At 42.4% G+C, this 24,419-nt stretch overlaps 3 pseudogenes; all 3 read left to right on the forward strand.

Annotated features, from left to right (window-relative positions):
* Window positions 1-2,167: 2,167 nt before the first annotated feature.
* On the forward strand, window positions 2,168-3,666 carry LOC147456403 (large ribosomal subunit protein uL5 pseudogene; annotated as a pseudogene).
* Window positions 3,667-4,209: 543 nt separating this feature from the next.
* LOC147456404 (large ribosomal subunit protein uL15y-like) lies at window positions 4,210-5,088 on the forward strand (annotated as a pseudogene).
* Window positions 5,089-17,958: 12,870 nt separating this feature from the next.
* Window positions 17,959-19,303, forward strand: LOC147456405 (uncharacterized; annotated as a pseudogene).
* The last annotated feature ends 5,116 nt before the right edge of the window (window positions 19,304-24,419 follow it).

Genomic DNA, 24,419 nt, shown 5'->3' on the forward strand with positions numbered 1-24,419 from the left:
GTGGAAACCATTGCATCAAACACCCTTCTCAAGAGTAGTGGAAGCTAGTAAAGTGAATTTAATTTATATTTTTTAGTTGCATTAACTCTGAGGAGCACCCATCAATACACTTCTCTCGTACAACATAATCTTACCCATGCATAAATCTATGCAAGCATATCGAATGTCCCATAATTGGATATTTGCATTACGCACTCTTTATTGTTACACCCATGCACTCACCTTGCAGGTACATTCATCAACAAAGCAACTCCAGACTCAAGGTAGATCATCGACCCTTTTAAGGGGACAGAAGGCTTAAACAATTCACTTTCATGTTATTTATATAAGCCCACTCAATTCAGTCCCTAAACACCCATCATTGTATATTCCCATAATAAGATCACATACCTTTGGACACTTTTTCCCATGAGGTTTTTCCCCATTGGTAATCCAGGGTTTCTAGACCCTAACGTAATATACCTAGCTTTTATTTTGCTTTATTCCCATAATACTCAAGCCAATTGCTTTTACTTGAACCCAAATGCCAAATCTCATATTACACCAACAAGTCAACCCAACAGCTTACAGCTCTTCAAAACAACATTCACCACCAATTTCAAATCTCTCCAGTGCCAGCCAACCAGGCAGTGCACGAGGACGTGCACTGAAATTGGATAAGGGGAGTGTTTGGCGGCTAAGTCAACAATGGCCAAACGGACCAGTCAAAGATGCTATTTACTATTTTTAGTAAATGCTAACGAGGCTAGATGATGCGGATGCGAAGTAAAGATGAAGATGAAGCAAATACAAGCAACAGATGCAGAGAAGAGTTGGAATTGATCACTATCTATGGAGTTACGGTCACCATTGACGGTCACTTAAGTTTTAGGATTTTCCGTCAAATGACCGCAAATGCGGGTTGTAATTATGTTTTGGGCTCATCAAGAGTTCCAAGTTGTAAACATTGAACTATATTTAGATCCTAGGCAGTGCAGATAGAGATTAAGTGAGTTTGGCCATTTGAGTGCCCGACCACTTCTAAAAAGCCTAGAGAGTATATAACTCAAAACACACAATGTGAAAGGGATTCTTACTCACTTGAGATAAGCTTTGTGAAGAAGGAGATGGCTATGGAGTTCTTGAGATTTCTACGCACGTGCATGGATGATTCGGCCTCATGCCAATAGCTAAACTGGTCAGAAACTAGCTAAGAGCTCATGGGACACACTACCATGGAGCAAAACCCTGTTGCGAATGCTAGGACTGAGGAGCAAGCAAAAGAAGAAGAAAAATTCAATCGAGTGCTACAGTGGCTTGCATGGTCAGATTAATAGGAGGAATTTTCACAATGCAATTATGAGAGTAGCCAGCAAGTAGGCCTCTCTAATCTTAGAACAAAGAAAAATGTTGCAAAGTCATCGACATTTGTAAGATGAAAAGTAAACAATTTGTAAAGATGTGAAGAATTTGAAGATCGTGAAGCATATGGAAGGTCGAACGTGTTCCAAGTTAACCTTACCGGATATTTTTTGAGGCGTTGAGACCTCTCAAAGACTCTGCACAATGTGAAGTAGCAAAATTCACCAACTATGAAGGTCGAGATATTGATGCCACGATAGAGTGAGCAAAGTCAGAGTGTAGGTGAGGCCAAAGCGCAGGGCACGTCTCTAGCCAGCAAATGTCATTGGATGAGTGACTGATCTGTTGGGTAATAGCGGCTCATTGATGGAACCTGAGAACATATTGATGCAATGTTGGAGAAGGCAAGGTTGATTTTACATACAGAGGACGACAAGAGTGAGATTACATCTATGAGGGAGATGAAAAATTTGTACTAAAAAGATTGTAAGATACAACATGTAAAAGTTATAGCTACACGGTCCAAGCATAGCTATAGCAGTCCTGCTCATTCAATCGATTATAGTGCCTGCGAGGTATGGTGTGAGCCAGAGAAGGTGGGGACGTGTCCTCTTTGGTCCATTTTCTCAATTATTTTAAAAGAACATATATAAGCTAGCATAAACATTTAGATGAAAAAGGGAGCATTTAGACAAAAATGGACCTTTGGAAGGTGAAGAGCTTGAAATAGAACCACAAAAGGTAGGCTATGGTGCCCATCTTCTCACTGTCGAGACGGGTTGAAGTAGGTGTAGGGAATGTCTCCTACTGACCATTCTCGTTAATCATGGGCAATCATGGGCAATCGGCGGAGGTCGGGAGCCTTGATTACATTGGGAATGGTCAGTAGGCGACCATTCCCGACCTTCAAGCGTCGGGGGGAGGGGGGCCAACACTAACGTACTGGGTTGATTATTCAGCAGTGTACAGCCCAGATATCTGGTGCAAATTTGCCTCAAGAACCCACTGAGTCTTGATTGTGCACCATCTGTCCGATTCTACAGTCCTTGAGTGCTCTTGAATTGCGGGTCATTCATGAAATGACTGGCAATCATAATGGGCAATGATTAGAGGAGACAATCCCTTAGAACGGGTGACAATGAGTAAATTGAGGGGATTACGAGCGCTGATGTGTCGGCAGTTGACCGTATTCCCACTGCTGAACTGGACTAACCTGATTAGTGGAATGGCAAGAGCTTTCCACGTGCTAACTTGTCAGACATCTATGACGAACGGTTGGTTAGATTCCACAATTTGCAAACGCCCTGATTGGATGGCTAGGATCTTCAGTCCCCCCAACCTTGAAGGAAGGAGGAGGACGCAAGTGTCACTGCATCCACATAGCATCGAGGAGTATGTGTGCACATTCTCAAGAATATGACCGCGACTATTTTTGGGTTGGAATTTCTCTCTTTCCCCTTGCTTTTAACTGACTATTTTAAAAATTGAAAACGGCACAATATTAAGCTGACTGCTCACCCGTCTTTTCGACTATTTTTCTCTATTTTTGGGGCGGAATTTCTTCTTTTCCCCTTTCTTTTAACCGGCATTTTTGGATTATAAGGTGACTACTCACTCCTCTCTGAGCTCTCTCTCTCTCTCAAAACTCAACTCTTGCAAGGAGCGCGCGCCGGCCTCTCTGAGCTCTCTCTCTCTCAAAACTCAACTCTTTCAAGGAGCGCGCACCGGCCTCTCTGAGCTCTCTCTCTCAAAACTCAACTCTTTCAAGGAGCGCGCGCCGGTGCGCGCTCCTTGAAAGAGTTGAGTTTTGAGAGAGAGAGAGAGAGAGAGAGAGAGATTTTTCGCAACAGGGTATCAGCAAGATCAGTGGGGGCTTCTTCTCATCGCAACTGTGGCCGTCTCAGCAGAGAAGAAGGATGCCAACCCCATGCGGGAGATCAAAGTGCAGAAGCTTGTGCTGAACATATCAATCGGTGAGAGTGGTGATCGTCTCACAAGGGCTGCTAAGGTTCTTGAGCAACTAAGTGGGCAAACTCCAGTATTTTCCAAGGCTCGTGAGGTCTTTTGGAATCAGGAGGAATGAAAAGATTGCCTGTTATGTAACTGTTCGGGGAGCTAAGGCCATGCAGCTCCTTGAGAGTGGCTTGAAGGTGAAAGAGTATGAGCTCATCAGAAGAAATTTCAGTGACACTGGCTGTTTTGGTTTTGGCATTTGAGGGTGCTAGCTACAGAGTCGGTAGGAGAAAGAGGGCCAAGGCACGTGTTGGCCAAGGCACGGGTTGTGGCTATTACATCGTATATCGGTCTCAGGACTTGCGGCTTTGATGGCCTGAAATTTTTCAGAGCCTGAAATACTTATGTAAACGAGTTACTTTTTGGCTGGAAATTTTGTGTGGTGGTTTTTTTAGGTCTGCTTTGTGTATTGCAAAGCCTACCTAGAAGTTTTAGAGTTGTATACCCAAAAGAGAGAGAGAGAGAGAGAGAGAGAGAGAGAGAGAGAGAGAGACTTCCTCTGCTAGAGAGCAAGTTGGTAAATACTCACTCGTTATCTATGGAGGAATCCATCCCATGCAGAGTGCCCCATACTATATGCCAGTTCAGTCGCAATATCCAGGAGCGACAGCCACGATTTACACTTCCCGAGCAAGCACAACCACATTATCTTGGGGTCCCGCTATTGCAACCACAATTTTCACGTGTTCAATCACAGTATCCGAGTGCTGGCCAGCATGCTCAGTCTCAATATCATGGCACCCAGCTACCTCAGACGCAATATCCAGGTGCTCAACAGGCTCGTCCTCAGTACACTGGCCCACAACAGCAGCAAAGAACTCAGCCAAGTGGCGGTGCGAGAGTAGGAAGGCCGCAATGAGAACCAGGTTGAAGAAGAACAGGAAGAAGAGAGGTCACATCAGTGCATGACAAGGAAGAATTGGCAAGCACAAAAAGCATCCCGGAGGTCGTGGTAATGCAAGAGGTATGCACCACCATCGCATTCTGTTCGACAAATATCACCCTAGGTACTTTGGGAAGGTAGGTATGTGCTACTTTCACAAGACAATGAACAAGTTTCACTGTCCCATTGTGAATGTGGATCATCTCTTCTTGCTTCTGCCCGACTCTGCAAAATCTGCTCCGAAACGAAAGGGGCCCTTGCTGGATGTCACACCGTTCGGGTACTTCAAGGTGCTAGGTAAAGGCAATGCTCCCCCCACTCCTCTGGTCGTTAAATCCAATTTCTTCTCTAAGATTGCGGAGAAGAAGATCAAAGAGGTTGGTGGTCAGATCTTCCCTTCTATTAACATGTAGGCGGATGACAATGCCTTTTTTTCTTCTCAATTTAGTTGTAAAGGATTTTTGTATAAGGATTTGCAGAGATGTCCCCTTCCAAAGGGATCTTGCTACGCTAGAAAATCCACCTCCTCAATACGGCTACAATAGAATTCTCAGTTTGTTACATTGATGGAGAAAAGGGCATCCTACAATATAGAGGCTCATACTGCAACTCACCCTCCCCCGCTGATGCCTATGCGACGGATTGCAACGATGAAGAAGAGCACGTCGCCGAGGACATAGCGATGAACATGAGAAGCACCATCAGTATCAACACCGTGACTGCCTCTATACTCAAGGGCGTTTCTGTCATGAAGGCTAAAATACTATTGCAAAGCGCTAATGGGGGCATCTCCAGGTCAAGAGACAGTTTGTAGTAAAGGTGTATCCAGTGACCTCATGGGAACAATTTAGAAACAGTAAGCCTAGCGAAGATTGAATGTAGACTACTTTTTCTTTATATAAAAGAGAGAGAGAGAGAGAGAGAGAGAGAGAGAGAGAGAGAGAGAGAGAGAGAGATATGGCCACGTCAAAGAGGAAGCAAAAGTAGTTGCAGCATAAGCAGTCATGATGGTAAGCGCTGTAACGGTGGATGTAACAAGCATGGAAGAGGCCACACCAACCCCATCAAGTGCTCCAATGGTGGGCATGTGTGCCCAAGGACAAGGTTTTCAAGTGGTTTCTTGCAAGGAACATTGTTGAACAATCTGCTGTGCGAGATATGCAAGATGCTTGCCTTTATGATGGGTACACACTTCCCAAGCTTTACGCCAAAATGCGGTACTGTGTTTCATGTGACATTCACTCACGTTGTCTATGTGAGATCCCATACAATGAGAAGAGTTCGAGAGCCACCACAAAGGTTTAGATGCAAGGAGCATATGCAGAACCAGAATCAGCATACCAATGTTCCCACTGTTAGGAAGTAGACAGGTATCTAATTAGTGCATAAGCCAGAAGAGGAAGAAGGCTCATGAATTTTGACTTCTATCATAGAGCTCTTACAAGACGCATGCTAGGAGCATTTCCACTGTGGTTGAAGCTATCAGTTGGATAGACATTGAGTGAATTTTGAGTCTTTTGAACGGGCTTGTATCTGATGTTTTGGAAATGTCTTTCTAAAGTCTTTTCCAAAAAAAAGACACACACACACACACACACACACACACACACAGTCCGACTTGCTTTTGAGACTCTAAGTGCGTGACAGAGAGAAGCCTTGCGAGTACGACACTCAAAATTCACTAAACTTGACCGCTGAGAGTGAGTGACCAGTGCTCGAAAAAAACTTTTTTTCCAAAAACTTGTCAAACCTACATGTTAGAAACAATTGAGGTAAATTGACTAAATTTGAAGGTTTTTATACCAATCTATACTAATTTTTTTCAAATTTTGGAGGTTTTCTCACCAACTATAAAAATTAGAGGTAAATCTCAGAATTTGTAGGTGGGGTTACACTAAACCTAGGTTTTTGTTACACTACACCTAGGTTTTTTTCGAGCAATGTGAGTGACTTATATAGGCGGGACTGAGTCTGAGAGGAGCGAGAGATAACGTAATTGGCTAGATTGGTTGAGAGCATGCACACCCCTACCATGCAGAGCTCGCTGCCAGTGGCGGAGTCAGGCCCACTTTTGTGGAATTCTAGAAGAAGGTGGAGGTAGGGAATGCTGAACAAGGGCATCGGTGCATCAAATTCATTTTGACGCGCGACCAAAAAGGTTGGTTTTTTAGAAAAGATTCCTCGATTGTGATCTCGCAACTATGGAAGACGAACCTCATTCTCTCTCTCTCTCTCTCTCTCTCTCTCTCTCTCTCTCTCTCTCTCTATAAAGGCATTGGAATGAAGGACACGATAGTAATAGTCCCATGGTCCCTCCAAAGTAGTTGGTATATTGTATGCAATGCCTTCACAAAGCAGCCTACGTCACATGGCACTCAAGCAAGCAAAGGATATCTTTCAAGTTCAAGAGCTACCTATGAATTATGACGGACATGTGGCATTTGAGTTACCATCTCTTGGTTTATTTGTGCCCGTAATTACGACAATTGCAACATGTGAATTTACCATGGAGAATAAGTTTGCACAAATAGAGTTTTGGAATATTCTCAAGAAGATGGTTCGGAAGCAAGGAAAAGACTTGTATCAATGTGTGTGTGAACACATTAAAGGAAGAGTATGGCTCTTTTGTTTGAGACTCTTTTAATATGTCTGAACACATTAAAGGAAGAGTGTGGAAGAGTGTGGGTCTTTTGTTTGAGACTATTTGAGATGCAACATGGTTACTTTGCTACACTATACTCTATAGAGTAACTATGGAGATCTTGATCTAATATTTTACATTGCTTATGCTCGCTCGGTTTCTTGTTCGCTCGGAAGTACTCGCTCGAGGATTGGGATTCCTCCAAATTAGGCACTTCCGCTTACACACAAGCGGGCATAAACCGCACCTAGTTTTGCATTTTATGAATGCACATGGTTCATGAACCAAACCTGCACCTAGAATCAGAGAATTAGCATTAATTTCAGCACCTTAATCAGCCACAAACTCAGCGATTAAGCACTTGATTAGTGCCTAACACACTAGTGTGTGTGTGTGTGTGTGTGTGTGTGTGTGTGTGTGTGTGTGTGTGTGTGTGTGTGTGTGTGTGTCGATCCCGTAAAATTACCTACACACAACCAACACAAAAATCAATGTGTAGCACCATTTAGCATGAATGTAAACACATAATCATCATGGACATGCATCAAATAATCAATATAAATCAGCACTTTGCAAAATGCCCAAATAATTAGTGAAAAATTAGTGAATGAAATTAGTGAAAATTAGTGATTAATAGGTGATTTCGGCTACGATTTGCGCACAAATGGAGTAGGATATGAGTGTGTGGATCACATAGACATGTTGTCCATACACCCAACTCACTTTCTACTTGTGTGCAGCACAAAAAACAGTTGTCAATCAACAGGAAATTAGCATCAAAGTTAGGGAAAATTAGTGAACATTAGTGAATTTGATGGTCAAAATTAGTGATCAAAATCAAGAGCTAATGATGTGTGTGGGTTGTTTTGTGATGTTCTAAGCATAATCAATGCTAACCCAAGCACTAATCACACTAAAAGCCACTCAATCAATCAACACACCTAATCTAAAAACTAACAAAATTAAAAAAAAAAAATAGGGAAATTAGTGTCTCCTAATCACACCAATGGCACTTCTAGCTTAGGCAATCGCTCCCCGGCGGCGCCAATGTTGGGACGTCATCCTAGCATAGGGAGGACATCAACATAATGTCAATCCGAGGAGCAGGATCCGGCTAGGGCATAGAAACACACAAGTGGCTTGTGTGTGCCAAATGGAGGATTAGAGGGTGAAACCTACACACAAAGAAAGCTACGGAGTGGGTATGATGTTGCTACGAGGAGTGAGCACACTACTTACTCTACCATTCGGCCTAATCTCTCACACACAAGCGTCATCACGCACTACTCTCTAATCAATCACTAATCCAACTCTAATCAAGCACACAATGAGCATAGAATAGCATAGAATGACCACACCGGGCACCAACACTCTACACAAGCCTACACACACTTAGTAGCATGCTTAAACAAGAGGGAAATATGAAAAAAAAAAAAGAGATTAATCAACAAATCAGCCACTAATCTTTGATTAATTAAGCATTGATTACACCATGAGCAAATGAGAGAGAAGAGGTTAGAGTTTAGCTATTGGCATGAGGCCGAATTGTCCATGCACGCGCGTAGAAAGATCAAGAACTCCATAGCCATCTCCTTCTTCACAAAGCTTATCTCAAGTGAGTAAGAATCCCCTATCACATTGTGTGTTTTGAGTTATATACTCTCTAGGCTTTTTAGAAGTGGTTAGAATCTAAATATAGCTCAATGTTTACAACTTGGAACTCTTGATGAGCCCAAAACATAATTACAACCCGCATTTGCGGTCATTTGACGGAAAATCCTAAAACTTAAGTGACCATCAATGGTGACCGTAACTCCATAGATAGTCATCAATTCCAACTCTTCTCTGCATCTGTTGCTTGTATTTGCTTCATCTTTACTTCACATACGCATCATCTGGCCTCGTTAGCATTTACTAAAAATAGTAAATAGCATCTTTGACTGGTCCGTTTGGCCATTGTTGATGATAGCAGGAAAAAGATCATGTGCAATCGGGTGGCCTCTGTACTCGTGCACACTCCACAAACCACGCCTCATGCAAACAAGCAAAGAACAAAACAAAGGGGGCACCACCCTAAATTAAGAGGTTTAGGGACCTCACACATAGTGCACATAGGCAAGTGAGACTTCTGGCATTATGATGGCATCAAAACATATGGCAAAACACATAGAAACGAAGCTTAGGGACCTTATGTAGCATATATACACAAGACATCAGCTTAACAATACAACGGCATCTGATCATACATAACAAGGATATAGAGAAGCAAGCCAAGGATGGCATAATCCCTTGTCAAAAACAATCAACCCAGCAAGTAGGTATGATCCTACTAGCAACACATCAATACCTTAGAGAATGATGGCGAGGATGGTGGCCATGGAGCATGAGAGAAGACTCCTTATTTAGGTTTTAGGGCTAGTAATGTAGCATACTAGAGGGAGAGAGAGTAGAGCTCCATCCATAGCTCCTCGTTGTGAGCAGTGTCGTCATAGCTTCGTTGCTTGGTGAAGTGGGTGAAGTGTTGGTTTTGAGTGAGAGAAGGCCTCCTTATATAGGTTTCTGAGAGGGTTTAGGATTAGGGATAAACATGCTTAAATCCGCTGATTGGGGTCACTTTTTGCCTAGGGTGGTCAACATATTGAGGTCACCTGATATGTCACCATCAAGATATTCTCTAGAGTGATGTGAGAGGGGAGGGTAAATGCTGATTTTTCTTATTGTGACACATGGGGATAAGGCCTTGACCAGCATTTAAGAGCAGGTAAGGTGGCTATTGAAACTGGAGGTTCTGCACATGTCAGGGGGGGACCTGCTAGGTCCTCCTGAATATCAAATTCTCAAAAAATCCTCAACCATGGCTTCTTTTGACATGTGTTCTTTGAAAAAATCAGCATGTCTCTTTTCAACTCAAAAGTCTTTATCCCTGTTGACTCGCCTTTACCATAAGATTTTCCCCTTTTCTCCTCCTGTAACTGCATTGTTGATGCCCAATCACTGCTTCTAGTAACAGTGAACTGTTACCTACCAAATACTTATGGTGCAGTAAAAAATATTTACCATGGGTAAAAAAAGTTACTGTAGGTAAAAAGTGATTTGTATTTACCATGTAGGTGAAAAATATTTACTGTAGGTAAAAAATATTTACTGTGGTAAAAAATATTTACTGTCGGTAAAAAAGTGAAAACGGAGTATGTTGTACTGTGAGTCCACACGAACATCCTCGTGTAAATTTCACTAGAAATTCACACCTAGAATGGGCTATTCTGTAAGATATAGATTGTAGGCATGCATAAGAGCTCGTTCCCACGTATCTTCTGTCCATGGCACTTTTTACTCTTTGGTGCTTGTGAAGTAGATTTTTCTTCTCTTTCGAGATCCCTTGGACTAGAGTATCCTTATCTCCCCAACAACTGACTGTGCCTTTATTGCATCTTCAGAAGGGGTCCTAAAAAGCATGCATCAGTTGACTTAGCCGCCAATCAATGTACTTCTCATTGTGGTTCTTTATGTCGATGATTTGCTGATCACTGGACCAAATGAGAGACATATTGCTGAATTTAAGGTTGATTTGAATGCTACTTTCAAGATGAAATATTTGGGGTTGTTGCATCATTACTTGGGTATACAGTTTAAGCAGTGGTATTGCCTTGTGTCAGAAAAGTTACATAGAGACATTACCATGTAAGTTTGGACTTGAGGATTGCAAACCTATTGCCATCCCATGGAAACGGGTTTGAATTGAGTCTACATGATGCTAGAGATCCTACTGATGTCACTCTTTATCAAACTGCTGTTGGCTGCCTCGTTTATGTATGCAACACGAGGCTGGATATTCAGTTTGCAGTCTCACAGGTCAGCAGATTTATGCATAGCCCAGGTCTAAGCATTGGTAGGCAGTCAAGAGGATTTTTTGCTACCTTAGTGGCACTTTACATCTTGGCTTGTTTTATCTCAAGGGGGGATCATTTCCGCCAGACTTACATGCTTTTTCGGACTCATATTGGGCTAGTTGTTTTGACACGCGAGTGTCCATAAGTGGTTTTTGTTTCATGCTTGGCAATTCATGTATATCATGGTTGAGCAAGAAGAAACCTACTGTGGCCACTTCGAGTTGTGAGGCTGAGTACAGGGCAGTCTTCACAGCTACGGTTGAGTGTGTATGGCTCAGACGCCTTATGGCTGATTTGGGTGTTGGACAGGACACTTCCAACACTATCTACACTGACACTCAGAGCACATTGGCAGTTGCAAGGAACCCAGTTTTTCATGCTCGCACAAAGCACATTGAGGTGCATTATCACTATGTCAGGGAGAGGCTCTCAGAAGGAGAGATCAGCTTGGCTTATGTGCCAACAAAGAACAACCTTGTAGATCTTTTCACAAAGGCATTGTCTCATGAGAAGCTTGAAGCTTTCCGCAAAGCTTTGGGCTTACTCCCCTTTGTGGATTGATCATGTCCTCAGGGCATGGCACTTCCCTTTACTCATGTGCCAGCTCTCATTCATCGCATCACTCCAGGGGGTATTTGTTACCATATACATGTGGTAGTGATGTGTGTGAACACACTAGGACCGCCGGGGCATTTTTTCTCTCTTTACGAGGTTTTTTCCCCCGAGCATTGTATATACACCCATCACTCTAGGGCTATCTATCTTTCCATTACACACTAAGTAACACACTCTCCATTGTGTGCCTTGAGCTTCCTTCGTTTTCTCCAAGCTGTGTGTGTTTCTCTGCAACCCTAATTCCAACACATACAAGTTTTTCCCTGTACAAATTTTCCTTTGGAAGGGTTGATCCCCTTTATCTGTTATTATCACAAAATGGACTAGAAAAAGGTGTTTTCAGAGCTAAGTGGATTACTTGGCAGTCTCCAGCTATGCTTTTTTCTCTAAAACTTTTTTCTCTAAAATCTGGCTGTCAATCTTTATATGTGTATAAAGATTTTTTTATCAGAATGGTAATCTTTCTTCACCACAGGTTCTCTACCACTAGTGCAACTCACAGATATTTTCAAAACAAAAATTGGACCAATTTAGTGTGAGCTACAAGGTAATGCAGATTGATTTTGGATCTTGGCACTTACACACTCAGATTCTTTCCAACTTGAGTGTAATCTTGGCTAGTGGCATCTAAAGTCTCTTAGAATGCAATGTTATGTCCCAATTCAACTTTGGAAGTCATTAGGGTCAGTAAGTCTTTATACGCGTATAAAGTCTTTCTAACCAAATTGACTAGATTTTTGCGACTAGTGTTTCTTGTTGAGTGTTGACACCCCCTGTGTGGTATTAAGTTCAATTATTGGTCAATAGCACAAAAAACACTTTATATGCGTATAAAGACTTTTTGGGCCAATTGACATGAAACTTGCTTTAGAGGTAGTCTAGCACTCAAGGACTTCACAGATATTCTGTAACATAAGTTAGGAATCAAGTTTGTTCACGTTGTGACCAAAACATGGGTATGTAGAGTGTTTGCATTGTTTCTTGTTCTTCTGAATTAAATGCTATGAAATATGAATCAAGGGCCTTCCCAAGGCTTTAGGAAACTTTGAGCATCTATCTTTGTCCAGTTTGGCTCTATTCTGGGTTGATAGTCTTCATACGCGTATAAAGACTTTTTTATCAGAATGAACTTAAACCTCGGCCCAAGGTTCTCTTTGGTGTGTATTCCAAGCCTATGTGCTCAAAATCAAGTTTTAATGCCAAAGATTCACCAATTCCCCATTTTTCTTTGTTTTTGGTTAGAATTTGCTAAATACTCTCCAAAAGTAAAGTTAGCTGACGAAATGATATAAATTCTTGTGGTCAAGCTTAGATAACCCTCCTAAATGGCTTAGTGCATACCACATGCAAATTATAGTACAAATCTACCCTGAAGTCTTCATACTCGTATGAAGTCCTCTGTCTCAGAATTCAAATTTGTTTCTTCCTTAATTTCCCCTACTTATCAGCATCATGTACATGTGTTCTCAGCAAAATTTAGAGCTTAAAAGTGCTTCCAAACACAAGTTTCTGATTTTTATCTTTTTACAACCACTCCATCTTTTGGCGTTTGGTCCCCAAATCTTTGCCAAGACTCCCAACTTAAGGTGTTCCTAGGGTATTACTACTCATTTGCACACTTTGGTACAGTCAGTTTTCCCAAATTTGGTCTCTTTTTGGCTCTGAAGACTGCATACGCGTATAAAGTCTTTCCTTATAGAATTCAAATGTGTAGGGTACTTTCTGATGCCCCCTTTAGTCCTCAGAGATCCTCAGGCATGCATAACATCATTATGGTCCTTTTTTTTCATTGTTGCAACCCCGAATTAGTCTTTTTTCAAGATTTCAATTCAATCAATAAACTCAAGCAAATTTCCATTGATGGACAGCTCTAGATCAAGACCAATTCACCTACCTAAATCTACTCCTAAGAATAAAAAACTGGCTTTTGTAATTGTGAGTAGAGAAGCATTTAATTGACACAAACAGACTAGCCAATGATTTACCACCTCCCCAACCACTCAAGCTCCCAAACTAACACATTTCTAAATTAAAACCATCAGCACAGGTGACCAAGGCAAGACACATGCTTCCTAGCACCTCTCTATAGGTCCTAACTAAACTAAGATAGAAGGAATACTCTGGTAAACCAGAGGAACTCTCGCCTATAGGATTAGTCTAAGGTCACCTACCTAAGGCTTTGATCGCCGGCAGTGGTGTCAATGTTGGTGGGTACGCCGCGAGTGGACGCTAGCATAGCAAGAACAAAACCAACAACTCTATGTTGGCCGAGGATGAATCTTAACCCATAGGCGCATGGAAACAAGAAGAGGGTTGTGAACCTACTTCCCGACCTAGTAAGACAATCACTAATAAGGAAATTGGGTTAAAGATTGCAGTAGTGAAGACAATCCTAACTACAACACTAACGCTCATCGAATCTAGGTCAAATGCACTCGAAACGTCACGAAACTCATAAGGTATACTCCTCTTGCCTTGAGATCAATATCCTATGGACTGTGACTGGAGAACCCACCTCCTACTACCCCTTGCGACAATCGCATATAAAGACAAGCGGGTGGATGCATGAATAGGTGGTACACTAGCTACCCATTCTTGGGGGTGGTAGCAAGGGGGTGGGCTGGTTGGTAGCTAGGTGAGTAAACATTGAGCACTGAGGTACTACTGCATCTTAGTGTTGCTGGCTGTCTCTACACAATTTATTGTTGTAACTTGTTTCCAAGGTCCATGTAAACTCTCTTAAGCTTGCTTTGAATCAAACCTAAGTTAGAGGCTAGATGTTTGTAGATACATCCATAAGCTAATGGGCATGCATTCAAGCTTGCATTGAAAACCCGTGTAGAGGCATGCATGCATGCATTCAAGATTGCATTGAAAACCTGTGTAGAGGCATGCATGCATGCATGCATTCAAGCAGATATATTTGTGCACATTGCATTTTTTACTGAACTTTAATTGGCTGGATGCACCTGCATACATGTCTTGTGCATAGTTGGGCCCGTACTCATATGGATTTCAAATCATAGTGCTATGAAGAAGCATGAATCACTGATACTCTATCAATGTGGTAGCTACCACCTGTAACATTCATTTAATATAGGGAAAGTGCATTAGAGATCATCAAGATTGTAGCATTCAGCATTCTGCAAAAAACATAACAAGTTGGTAGCATTATGTTAGCCAGCTACCAATAAAAAAGTTCATTTAGCAAAGAAATACCAAGGTGGTAGTTACATGGTAGCTATCTTTCTGGGACACAGGTAGGTGTACCACCTATTCATGCACATGCCCAGCCTGCTTCTGCTCCTGCTCAATGCAAGAATTGATGTTTAATGTGAAAACTTCTGTAAAATTTTGATATTATAAATGCTCACCATGCATAAGTTATCTAAGTTTTCAGTAAATTTATGGCCGTGTATGTTTCAAGCTTAAGTGTTGAACCATAATCCAATCATACTTCCATACCCGTATGCGTTTGCCGTATGGAAACAACTATGGTCTTATATTTTTTCTTGTATTTTACAGGGCAAAGGCCGTTGGTGCACTCCATATGTGCCATTTGAAAGGAAGACATTTTTTTTGCATGACAAAGCATCAAGCACATGAAGTATACGACCTCCCCAACTCTGGAGTGGATGCTCGACTGCTGACTGAGGCAGATTTCACCAACAAAGATTGGTTGAAATGCTTTAAGGAGGTGCCGAAGAGGGGCAGCAAAGTAAAATGTAGAGATGTGAAGCCAGAGCTTTGAAATAGGTTTTATGTATTGTTCACATCCGTGTATCAAGAACCTCGTGGCAATTATGGTATGGAGGTGACTAAAGGATTTGCTAGAGGCTTTCTATATGAGCAGTTGAAGGGACAGGTTGACTGGGCCTTGTTTTCAGAAAGTATTGTCACAAATATGGATCCAGGCAAATTACATGCAAAGAAGCAGCGATGGGCAGCTTTCCATTCCTCCTCTACCCCTAACAATTCATGGCGAATGACAAGGACTCTAGATCATTTGGAGGCACCCCAGGAAACTCCGATCGATACAGTGGATGATGTGCTTGGTCCACCGTCTCTTACAAAGTTAATTGTCATAGTATAATGAAGCTTTTAAGAAGCTGGAATTGCTTCAGGCTGATGTGCACCAAAATGAAGGTGCCAACCTCCTAGTGGAAAAGCTCAAAGGCTAGTTGAAAGATGCAGAGGCTGCATTACTAAAGGCAGAAGGTAGCGATGATGCTGTGGATGCAATGAAGGTGGAGCAGCTTAAAAATATTGTCGGCAGGTTGTCGCTAACACTCCAAACATTGCAAGTGGTAGTTGAGGAGAAGGCACCACTTGATGCTGTGGATAGTGCTCTAAAGGAGAGAGATTTTACACAGGAAGTGGAGGAGTGTGCACAGGTGCGGATGGATTTTGTGAAGACCATGCAGGTCAAAAGAAGTACAGTTTTGTTTTTTGCACCTCCGCCAAAAGTTCCACTTGTGGATATGGGCACCTTGCCTTTGGACAAAGTTTGCAGTCCTTGTGGGTTGACGATGTACGACGACGATGCACTTGGAATGTTTTTGCTGCCCTACAATCATGCCTTTCACATGTACTGTTTTGGACATCTTGTTGCAAGCAAAGAAACATGCATGGAGATGGGATGCATGCAACCAATTTCGCATACCATGCAGTCTTTGGTGATCCTCGGCAGTACGAATGCCAATTTCCAAGGAGTACAATCAGACACCAAACCCTCATCAGTGCCCTTAAGCATGGACCATGGTATACACCCTGCTGCATTTTGTAGCATTGAGCTTAAATTTATCTGTTTTTTTGTGTTTCTATTATGAAGGGAACCCTGGTAATTGTAGCTACTAATACAAGACTGATAGCTACTAGTACAATACTGGTAGCTAACACTCTCATAGTGGAAGCTGTCATGCTAATCCTAGTACAACTAGCTACCAGTATGGTTGTGGCTACCATTCTTCCATGAGCTACTATTCTCCCATGGAAGTCTTGCTGGTGGCAAGGTAGATACCATTCTTCCATTAGCTATTGTTTTACCATGGAACTCCTACTGGTGACAAGGAAGTTATCACTATCAACCGTGGTAGCTACCAGTATAATAATGGTAGCTACCATTCTTCCATGAGCTACCATTCTACAAAGGAAGTCCTGCAATTGACAAGGTGGCTACTAGGATTTCATTGGTAGCTGCCATTCTGCCATGAGCTGCCATTCTGCCAAGGAAGTCCTGGAAGTGACAAGGTGGCTAGCAAGATTGCATTGGTAGTTGCCATTCTCCCATGAGCTGCCATTCTGCCAAGGAAGTCCTGCAAGTGACAAGGTAGCTACCAGGATAACATTGGTAGCTACCATGATAGCATCTGTAGCTACCATGATGGCAGGGGGCAAGGTAGCTACTAGGATAGCATTTGGTAGTACTGGTAGCTTATTAGTGCTTGCCTGGTAGCTTCTATTGTCATGCTGACCCTGCATGTAACTTGAAAACTTGTTCTTAATTTCTTATTGTGAGGAACAGAATTCAAGGTGTTGGTACATGCTGAGAAGGAAGATGTTTTAGATAAAGGTTGCTGCCAGGCTTTTATTCTATTAACCACCACTGTTAGATTACTTACTACTAGGATAACATTGGTGGCCCCTATGTCATCTTGGTAGCTCTCAGTCATCCAGCTACCAGGATGGCATTGGTAGCTACCAGGATACTGCTGGTAGCTATCAGTGCTTGCCTGGTAGCTTCCACTATCATTCCTATTAGCTTCCACTGTCATGTTGTAGCTACATGTAACTTGAAACAGCAAGTTCTTAATTCCTTAATATTTTTCATGACTGCAAAGGCTGAGACAGAGACTATAGTTGAGAAGGAAGGTGTGTTAGAGAAGTATAGTCCTGAGAATGGAGATCAAGCAGAAAATGCTCCTTCATCAATGAAGGACAATGAAGTGTCAACCAGAGACACCAGTCCCTCCAATGGAGATCAAGTAGAAAATGATCCTTCATCAATGAAGGAAAATGAAGTGTCAGCCACCAGAGACACCAGCCCCTCCATCCTGCAAACCATACAAATGATGAAAAGGGAAAGAAAGAGAAAGATGACAGGTGTTATTTCTGGTTTTGTTTTTTCCTAAAGGTAGATAATATTGTTTAAGGTTCATTCTTGTTGATTGTTTCTTCTCTCTTGCAGATGGAGCTGCCAAAAAGCCTACAGAGGATGCAGAAGGCCAAACAAAGACATCAAAGGATCAATTATCCATAGAGACTGGAGAAAATAGTAACATGGAATATGGAAGAAAAGGTGCTACAACAACCAGAGTCAGAAAAAGACTCCAAACATAGTCTCGATATTTTTGCTTTGTAGCCTATCCCCATTTTTGGCTCTTTTCCTAAATCCTGTCGCCGTTTTTGGCTTTGTAACAATTCTCCATTTCCTATGAATTAAGAAAGCCAAAATCAAATTTTTTTTGTCATGTCCATCATTGTTGTTTATCTCATTATTGTTTTTATGTTCAAATGCTTCCACTAGCAACATTGAAAATCTTGATCACATAATAAGTATGATAGCACAGTCTACTATGGAAGACCCTCCTGATGTAGATGGTTCATTCAGAGTTGAGGGCCAAGTCCTATGTGCTAGCAGCATTGATGACCAAGAGGATAAAAACACGGAGTTTTTTGTCCTCAGTACAAGTGAGGACACGGAGATTATCATGAAAAATTCTGAACCAGGAAGGGAAAATGGTGATGCATCTGTGGATGCAGGTGGTGATGCAAGATGTGCAGTTGGTGCGGTTGGTGTAGGTGGTGCAGGTGATGACACGGAGATTACAATTGATAAGTCTGAACCACCTCGGGAAGATGGTGACGCATCTGTGGATGCAGGTGGTGCAGTTGGTGCAGGCAGTGCAGGTGAAGACACAGACATTATCATTGAAAAGTCTGAATCACCTTGGGAAGATGGTGATGTATATGTGGATGCATGTGGTGAAGCAAGTTGTGCAGGTGGGGTAGTTGGTGCAAGTGAGGACATGGAGATTACCAATGAAAAGTCTGAACCACCTCAGGAAGATGGTGATGCATCTGTGGATGCAGGTGGTGATGTAGGTTGTGCAACTGGTGGTGTTGGTGCAGGTGGTACAAAATATGTAAAGCACGATAATGGGATGGTGTCCCCGCAAAGGGAGGATGGAGGAGGTGCAGGTGGTGTTGCAGATTATGTTAGGAATGATGATGGGATGGTGTCTCGTCCATGGGAGGATCCTGGGAACATATTGTTTGAGTAAGCCAGTTCTAATCCTTGATATTAATGGTGTCCTGCTGACTTCATTAGACAAGAGGCACCGTTCACGGAAGCCTGCCTACTGGAATGATCTAGAAATTGTAGACATAGGAGGGGTGTCTGCTGGGTATAAAAGGGATGCACCTGTATTCTTGGACTGGTGCCTTGTGCACTTTGATGTATTTGTGTGGACCTGCTGCATGAACACTAAATCAGAAAACCTGTTGAGTGCCTGCTTTCCTGATCAGTTTCCCCAATTCAAGGAAATTCTTGCACAGCAGGATTGTGTAATAGATGCTAGAATCAAGATAACTGGTGGAAAGCCTGTATTTTACAAGAAGCTAAGTGACTTCTAGGAGAAAAGAGGTCAGTACACTGCTACGTCCATAATTCTAGCGGATGACACTCAGTACAAGCAGCTGTGGAATCCTCCAGGAACTTTCTGCATTGTGAAGAATATGGAAAATCAGACTCCCACTAAGAATCAAGGATATCTTACAACAACTATAAGATCTTGTCTCACAGCTTGGCTTTGTGCAGAAGATCGCCTCAAGTATGTCGAGGATTGTGCACTGCCGAGACCGATCGATAACCTGAGCGATAGGATCTCAAAGCAATGGCGTCTAGGGTATTATGGCTAGATATATTATCTTGACATGTAACCATGATAAGCGATGTAAACAGTCAACCATTTACTGACTTATGGAGTATTTTGCTCACTTGTAATGATGACACAATGTAGTAAAGCAGCTTCCAATGCTCAATGTAGTAAAGCAGCTTTTTGTTAACTTGTACACTTGTTTACATTTTCGCATTGTTCATCACTGCACCTCCACAGTTTCACAATTACAAGTACTTAATACAGCTTCCGATACCAGGAAATGTTAAGGGCAGCTACCAGTCTGCATAGTAGCTACCCTTGCAGCTACTTAGCTACACTTGTTTAATTTTTCTATGTCTGTTGTGGAGATGATTTATTTCTTATGGCTTACAGTACACGCAGGAGTACTGGTAGGCACTTGGGTTGGTTCTAGTGGTCATGATCATTCATGCATCAGATGTATTTAGCATTTACCAAAGTCACATGTCCCTTGTCTCTTAGCACTCACACATGCAGCCTCGAACGTTCGAAAAGTGTTGCCACATTTGCATGCCCCTGCGCTTATTCTGAATGGCTCCTTATCGCCCCCAACGTGATGAACCCCCCCCCCCCCCCCCCCCCCCCCCGACATTCATCTATAACGGTGCCGATGGCGAAGGCGGGAGAGAAGTAGGAGCCTACAAAAGACTGCTAACACCTGTTGCTGCTGCGGGCCTGCAAAAGCTGACCTTATCCTTTGTCAACACAACCGTTGAGCAACCACCTGTTGTGCATGTGCAAGATCCGTCATCGGTTGGCTGTCCGGTCAGGGGCATCGAACCCTTGAATGGCCGGCTGCATGTGCGAGTCTCATCTGGAGTTGCCCTCATCTCCTTTTTTAGGGAAAGGCTTTCGACAGAGTGTTCATGCTATCTGCCTCAGGATATCACATAGGCATTTTAGACACGATTCAAGCAATTGCAAAATAGGGTGATGCTCAGCACAGAGATTACGGAGATTCCCCCAAAGAAAAAAAAAATAAAAGATGTTGAAGGGCCATCAAAAGCAGCTTAGATTAGAACTAGGAATGATATACATCAAAAGTAGTGCTATTGTAAATAGCCTCATATGGTTCTGAGGAAATTAAGAATTTTCTTGTACGTCCCACTTTATGCATTGGGAACCTAATAGCTCGTACAAGGTGGGATTGCAAGGTGGCTTCAGGCTCAAAATTTAACAGCTTGAACTCATAGGGATTTTCTTTTTCTTGTTCGTACCAAACTCCTTTGACAACAAATGAGCCGGCATTGCAAACATTCCCCCATGCATCTCTTAGCAAAGATTTAGTTTGAGTCTTTTCTGCTGTACATTTCAAGACATAGAAATCCACAAGCTCCTTATTGTCATGAGGAGCTATAACAGCAAAATTGTCACCAACAAGAAGTGTATCACTCAACGCATCATGGTGTCCTTCATATGCAAACTCTTCAATCTCATCATCATCTTCGACATCATCTGTAGGTTCAAGGGTAACAGAATTCCATGCAGAAACGTCTGATTTGTTCGAACACCTCCTCTAGCTGCCTTGCAAAGAAGCACTACAAAAGCATGAGAATTGCCAATACCTAAGAAGTTTTCCATTTGTTAAGGAGTAGCCACTGACACAATGTAACCCACGTGCATTAGGCACATATTTACAATCCCGACATTGGCTTCTATCCATATCACCTACTTTGACCTCCCAGAACAGTCGAGTAGCTTGTCGTACCTGCGAAGAATACGTGGCTATAGCACCATTGGACATGGTTTCTCTCAAAAATGGCACCACCTCTTTTGCACATTGTAAGTTCACACAGTCTAGCTTTAGCAGCTCCTGAGTGAGATGCCTCTTAATAACAGCACCTGCACCATCATGTTCGCGCTTCCCATGACCTGAACCTGAAAAGTGATGTGTCATTTTCAAACTTGTCAGAGTTCCATATCGAGCAACAAAATAAAAAGGCCTCTTTGCTTTGAGCTGCGAGGCTGCTCCATGTGACCAGACCCAATGTTCTTTGAGCGATATGCCTAGCTCTTTCAACCAACCATAATGGAGCATAAAGCAATGCTGGACAAAAAGAGTATCATGGCTTTTATCATCAGATATATAGAAATGATAGTATTTCTGGACATTACCTGCAATCCTCACATATGTCATGTGAACGAAGATTGTCACCTGGCTAAAAAACCAATGCATCGATTGGATCTCGTTTTGTTCTTTGAAAGTGTAATTTTCAACGAAATCCACCACTACCACATCTTCAGGGAAGATACATAGACAATCTTTAGAATGCCCGGCCTGCCATCTGTAACAAAATTGTGCTTTATAAACTTACTCAGATGATCCTTGAACATTATGAAAAGTTGCCCGCACTGCATCTCCTTGTGAGAAAGAACTTTTCTTTTCTTCTTTTTCCCTGAATCTGTTTCGCCAACTTCAAGGTCTTCAAAAATCTTAACTGTTACCATGCGTGCACCATTTAACTCTTCAATCGGGCAAATTGGTAGCTTCTTTGAAGGGCCACACAAAGAGCATTCGCCAATCAAACACTTTAGTGCAAAAAAAATTGACCCGCTAGCCTTCGAGCATAAAACTGACTCCCAAAGCTTTGTAAGGCTAGGGCACTGATTTGTCTGAGCACTACATTTCAAATCTGCACCACAAATATCACATTGACAACTACACTCTTTCCCATGCACACCATAAGAAATCTGCCTTATATGGTTTACAGCATCCCTCAAGAATGACATTTGAATATAAGTGATGCAACAACAGCTGTAGCGATCTCGAAGCTTGCGTACAAAATAAGGTTTCAGCTTTTAAAATGTGCTTTGGTGAATAAGTACCTCTGGGTGACTCTGTTTGAAGGCAAGAAAGAATTCTACCTGCATTAAATAATGATATTCAGTACACTTATTGGAAAAATCAAAACTTATTGTTGACATGCAAAACTGAGATCAATCTAGTGGGAGCTAGTATAAGAATGGTAACTAATACTTTTGTGATCAGTGGAAGGAGAAAAGTTACAAGAGCCTGAGTCTAATAGTAGAAGGCACTCTAAGACCTGGTTTATATCAGACTACCTAAGGGTAACTGCCAGGTTAACAGTGGTAGCTACCAGGATGACAGTGACAGCTACCAGGTTGACAAAGATAGCTACCAATCCACCAGGATTGCCATGGCAAACTGGTAGCTTCCACCAAGATTGCCATGGCAAACTAGTAGCTGTTGAGATAGGCATGGGACTTCCCTCTACACCTCATTTGAGTTGATGTTGACACCTTGGCATATTTGCTGTAAACAGAGGAATAATCCATGTATAGGCATTTGTGCCAGCCGTGTAATATCAAGGCCCTATATAAAGCCTTGTGTTGTACATATAGTATATGCTATGCAATATGATATCCTAATTTTGTGTGTACATCAATTTGTCCCTTTAGTGATTGTGTACCTTTTATTATTTGTGTGTAGCTCACTGTGTAACAATGGATTCTTTCACCTTTGAGCCTCCTTGAGCTCTTTTCCCCTCCCGATCCTTTCAACTGGTATCAGAGCCAGCGAGCACCATAATTAGCTTAGCAATCTTCTTCTCATTGCATAGACACCCCAGTTGCCCACTTTCTACTAATCACACAGTCGATTAGAAGCCAATTAACATCCTTAATCACCCTCCTAAATTGTGCAAAATTTGCCTATTCACTTGGAATTACGCCAATCGGAGTCCACAGATCAGAGAGCGGCACTTTGTCTTGCAACTTCTGATCAAGAAAAGGAGCGAACCTTGCAAAGCAAATCAAGTTCGTCGACAACTAGGAGGAGAGCAAAGGAATTGAATCAAGGAAGCGGGGGTTTTGCTAGTTGCAAAGCTTGAAGTTAAATCGAGCTCAAATCAAGTCCTTGTTGGGCAGCGCTGGGAGCATCAAGCAGCAACATTAATAAGAATCAAAGTGCATTCAATAGAGCCTTGCCAACTATTGTTGCAGCGCTGTTTTTTTAAGCACACACACAAGCTTAGAATTGGATTGAGAGCGAGCAGGAGCTTGATTGCTTCTCTCTCTTACACACACACACTTTGCAGTGCTATCTTCATAACTCTCTCTCTCTCTCTCTCTCTCTCTCTCTCTCTCTCTCTCTCTCTCTCTCTCTCTCTCTCTCTCTCTCTCTCTCTCTCTCTCTCTCTCTCTCTCTCTCTCTCTCTCTCTCTCCCTCTCCCTCCCTCTCTCTCTCTCTCTCTCTCTCTCTCTCTCTCTCTCTCTCTCTCTCTCTCTCTCTCTCTCTCTCTCTCTCTCTCTCTCTCTCTCTCTCTCTCTCTCTCTCTCTCTCTCTCTCTCTCTCTCTCTCTCTCTCTCTCTCTCTCTCTCTCTCTCTCACTTGCGGCCGCTCAAGGCACTCCTCTGGCAGCCCCTATCCACATCAAACCTCACGGATGCAAGCACAATAGCAGGGCGATCTCATCTACAGCATCAAATCCCTCAAAAGCTCAAAAACGCCATCGACCCTCTTTGGACGGTATCTGCTGCTTATTTTTTGACAGCTTCTGCTCGTCGAATTCATCAAAATCGTCAAGCTTTAAGAATTTTTTTGTTTTCAAACCCTTGGTCCCCTTAAATCCCCTTAAGCAGTGTGTCCCACATGCATTGTGCATTACAAAGTCCTTTGCAAAGAAAATCCTCATCTCATGGCAGCTCGACAAACTCCGCAACATAGCAACAAACGACAAGCTTTTTTTTGTACAAAGTTTTTTTTTAAGATTTTGTAAATTCCCTACAAGCAGCTAGTGCAAAGCAGATAATCAAAGCTCTCCCTCGACTTCAGGGCTAAACCTTCTTTGTTTGTGAAGAGGAACTTTGCAAATCCTACTTGCAAAGAGTGACTTCGCAAGTTAAGCATAATCCGACATTCATATTACCTCCCGTAAAGGGCAAGACACTGCCATAGAGATAGTATCTCTATTGGTAAGACCGAGACCCTATGCGTTTGGAACCACTTTGCATCATGGGAGAGAAAGGGATTGAAAAATTCAATGAGACGGTTTCCACACTTGGCAGACCAAGCTGCGAGGATATCTTATGAAAAAGCAACTATGGCCGGTTGTAAAACCAAGAATAAGCGAACCATCCACTTCTGTTGAAGGCAC

The sequence above is a fragment of the Adiantum capillus-veneris genome, chromosome 6 (genome assembly GCF_014529385.1).
Source record: "Adiantum capillus-veneris isolate H3 chromosome 6, ASM1452938v2, whole genome shotgun sequence".
NCBI classification, from domain to species: domain Eukaryota; kingdom Viridiplantae; phylum Streptophyta; class Polypodiopsida; order Polypodiales; family Pteridaceae; genus Adiantum; species Adiantum capillus-veneris.